This window comes from Herpailurus yagouaroundi, unplaced genomic scaffold (genome assembly GCF_014898765.1).
Source record: "Herpailurus yagouaroundi ecotype Mexico unplaced genomic scaffold, PumYag 161, whole genome shotgun sequence".
Taxonomy (NCBI): domain Eukaryota; kingdom Metazoa; phylum Chordata; class Mammalia; order Carnivora; family Felidae; genus Herpailurus; species Herpailurus yagouaroundi.
This window is the reverse complement of record NW_024412402.1, coordinates 9,434,278-9,438,643: the sequence shown is the minus strand read 5'-3', so window position 1 is coordinate 9,438,643 and position 4,366 is coordinate 9,434,278.

Here is a 4,366-nt window from a genome sequence, read left to right as displayed (position 1 = left end):
AAAAAAAAAAAAAGCTATAAAGCCAAGCCCTCTGAAGGAAATGGACTTGAAGTTCCCTGTTTTCATCATGACCATAAAAGGGTCTCAGTGTATCTGTGCGGAGCTCGAATAGACTTGTCCAGGACATATGTAGCCCCAGCAGCAAGAGCAATGTACAGCACTCCTTTCTTGCAAGTTCTCTCCTTTCTCAGGGCTGCCCTTGTGTCTGGTTATCCCTCCAAGGACTGTGAAAACGAGATGCACTGAAGATTAGGAGTTGGAGTATTTACTCTGTCATTCTGGGGCTAAGGTCCCAGAGCTGTCACATGGCTTCTTGGTACTATGGAAAAAGCAAGGAATTTGAGGTCAGCAAGTTCTGTTCAAGCCCCTGCATTGTGCATCTTAGGCAATGAGGAGTCGTGTCTTAGCTCTATTTATCTCCTAAATGCAGCACAGCAGAGCTGGGCTGTATTCATCATCTTGAACTACTGTCTAAAGAGTAGAAGGGGAGTCGAGGGAGAGTGATTTTGACTGAGTGGGCAAACTTTCTGCCATAGATAGATCAGCCACTTTCCATTTCCTGGGCTTTCACCATTCAGACTGGGAAATGTGAACAATAATACACGCAGGCCTTGCTTCTTGTTCCCTGTGGCCATGTGATAGAATCCACATTGGAGCTTTCCAGGAAATGAAGCTGGTCTTCAGTCAGGCTGCTGAAAACAAGGAGATAAAAAATTGATGAATTCAAATCTGTCTCCAAAGATCACTGATAAAAATGAGCCAGCCATCCTCCTATCTGAAGCAAGCTTGGGTCTCCAGCTACGAAATCAGAAGATGCAACTCCTCCTCTCTGGCTGTTATCTAATGATAACATGTGCAGCTACTCAGTCCTTATTCCATGTTGCTCTCAATAATAGAAAGGGTCCCCTCGCTTTACACTCTGGCTCACATACAGGCCAGCGCCCACAGCTTCTTTTGTTACCTCATGGGCCTCAGAGCCTTCACAAAGGCAGTTCTCTCATTCACAATACCTTTGTTCCCCTGAACCAGTCTAGCTTTTTCTTCTAGCTTCACTTTTCCTATAAAAACTACCTTAATAATTCCATTTGGTTTCAATGAAATAATTCTAGAAAACGTTTCAAAAACTTTTCTAATAAGTATGTGTGGCATCTTTTTTTTTTTTTTTTCAAGTTTATTTACTTCTTTGAGAGAGAGGGAGCATCAGCAGGAGAGGGGAAGACAGAGGGAGAAAGGATCCCAAGCAGGCTCCACGCGGTCAGCGCAGAGCCTGACACAGGGCTCAAACCCACAAACCAGGAGATCATGACCTGAGCCAAAACCAAGAGGCAGACGCCCAACCCAGGTGTCCTGGTTTTTGTTAAGTGAATTTTGTTTGCCCTTATTTATCCCGAGCAAGAATAACATGCATTGTTTCTCACAAGCAGCAGCATGGTACCATTGAAAGAAGAGGAAATGAGGTCAAAAGATTTGTATTCCAATTTCAATATTCACAGTTACCACCTAGATGACTATGAACAAATCACTCAATCTCCTATTCATTCATTCTTTCATTTATTCAATGCCCACTTTGTACTAGTCACTAAGCTAGGTGCTGGGAACACGGATACTTTTCATAATCTAACAGTGTAGGCAATGAGGTAAGCATTTAATACAGAGTAAGTGCAATGATAAAAGATTTACACAAGGTATTATGGGAACTCAGAGAGACCTAGTACAATACAAACCAGAGCTGGCAATCAGGGAAATCAGAAAACAACCCAGGAGGTGTCCCTGAGGGGGTTCTTAAAAGATGAGTAGGAGCTAGCCCAGCAAAGGCATAGGAACCAACTCCAGACAAGGAGTCTCAACTTGAAGCAAAGTCATAGACTCAAAGTTCAATGCTATTGGCATGAAGGTTCAAAGTAAGGGGTGGGAGGATATGGACTGAAGAGGGTCAGGTCATGGGTAGCATTGGATACTAGATTTCATGGCTTGGACGATCAGCAGTTACTGACGAACATGCTGCAGTACTGATGTGTCACGAAGGTCAAAGCTTGATCAGAATGTAAAATGTTTTTTGAGATCATAAAATGGCACAAAATCAGGCCAGAGTGGAAGACAGACTGTATGTTTATCAAAACATTGAGGATCTTTGCTTCATGGCAGTGTAAAAATATGCAGCTAAGATTTCACCCCTGCTGTGGCGGGAGAAAAGTAGACGGACTCTTCTTGCTGGTTTTGGCCAGTGTTTCCCCAAGTGCCTGCTGGTAAAGGAACCTTCCCTTCTACTCACTGCCGTCTCTTCCACTTGTCCTGGGCCACTGAAGAGGTTCACACAGAAGCCTCAGGACCTAGGCTGCCTTTACTGCTGCTCTGTGATCTAAGGGGAACCAGTGAGCAGCTGATAAAGGCAAAGACGGGTGGGGGCGGGGAGGACGGTCAAAGAGAGGAACTTGGTGTGATTAGATACGGGAGCAAAGGCAACTAGAAAAAAATATCTCCGTTAGTATTCCATATTCTCTTCTCTTACAGGGGTAAACCATTTTAACCCAAGAGCATCATCGTGATTAAGAGTGATCAAATAAATGATATAGAAACCATAGCAGCTTTGTACTGGCATATCAATTTGCCGTAATTACTGCTGGTGTGGTCTGTGGCCAGTCATCAGGTTAGGCCCTGATGAGCTGGTGGCATAACTGACCTTTGTTCTAGTCTCATAGCTATAAAGAGGTCGTCCTTGGATCAGGCTTCTTTAGCCTGGGGAGGCAAAGGTGCTACATGAGAGTTGTGTCTACACTCCAGGCTCCTGTTGTGAATTCTGTGGTCACATCGTGTCCTAGTGAAATTTATGCCACTCATCTGGTTCAGCTGAGGTGTGCAGCATACAACCAGACCAACCCACTTGCAGAAACAAACATTCCAGACTCCTGGGTAAGCGTGGACTGCAAAGGAGGCAGTCGTGCTTCCGGCAGGTCTGGTATGAATGAACCCTCGTTCAATGTTTTCACCTACAATTGTGGTCCCCACCCCCACTCCTCAGCATATGGAAACTAGTAACTTCCTCTTTCAGTTACCCTCTGCCATTTGTACTTACTTTCCTGTTTCCTTTAGATCTTAAATTTCATTTACCTGTCTTCCTATCAGTCTGAACTTACATGTCTTAATAAGCCAGGCAATCTTCAAATCCCTTCATGTGTACTACCAAAAACTCTTGCTCTATAAACACTATTTCATTCTACTGCTGGTTTTAAGGTGGAAAGCAAGATGGCCAGGTAATGCACTTTAGTTTTAATGTTTATTCATTTATTTTTGAGAGTGTGTGTGACTGGGGTGGGGGAAGGAAAGAGACACAAATTCCAAAGCAGGCTCTACGCTCTGAGCTGTCAGCACAGAGCCCGATGTGGGGCTCAAACTCACAAACCACGAGATCACGACCTGAGCCCAAGTTGGACGCTTAACCAACTGAGCTACCCAGGTGCTCTGGTAATTAACTTTAAATAAATTCTAGTAATTGTGTGACCATGTGGAAGATGGAACTGAAGAGGATTATACTGGCTGCGGGAAAGACTGAAGGAAGCTGCTGTCACTTAATTGCCAGGACCTTCAACTGGAAGGCAACTAGGGATGTATCTGTCATGAACCCAGTGAATCAGAATCTATAGCTCAAAAGATACCCCAGACTGAATGAGTAATGGCAAAGGCAAGGACTCTGAAATCAGATAAAGCTGGATTCAGATCCCACTCAACCAATGAAATTACAGGACTCCTCAAATGGATATCATACATACCTCCCTGGGCCTCTCCATCAACAGTAAAATGGGTTGGATACACCCTACGTATTAGATGTAGGATATAAATATTATCCTGAGGACCTTCTCCCTAGATGGCACAGGAGCTCAGAATAGTCCAATTAACCTGAAGCACTCAAGTTCATGCTGGGGGCAGTAGTGGAAAGAGATATTCTAAAGTGTAAACAAGAAAACTGAGGATTATTAGTATGAGGAATAGAGAGACAGTGGAAATTAGAAGTTTAATGTGAATAAATTCTAAAGATTGAAATTAGGAGAAAAGACCAAAAGGTCAGTGTAACGGTGTAAGAATCAATTCTTTTTTAACTGCCAGATACTCATAACCAATCGGAGACACTTCCTTTGACAATTTTCCCATGTATCTACTTAGAATTCCTCCTATCTGCTCAGCCCACCTTACCCTCCCTCAGCCCCGAGATGTGATGATGGTCAGCTCAGTACATTCAGTTCCCCAGAAAAGTAGCAGATGATCTAAGTATCCAATGTGCTTGTGATAAGGTAGGGGGAAAAAGGGATGCCTTTTTTCCCCTCCATTGGAATCCAAACTTTGATAAAGGAGACAGAAAGACATGAGCAAG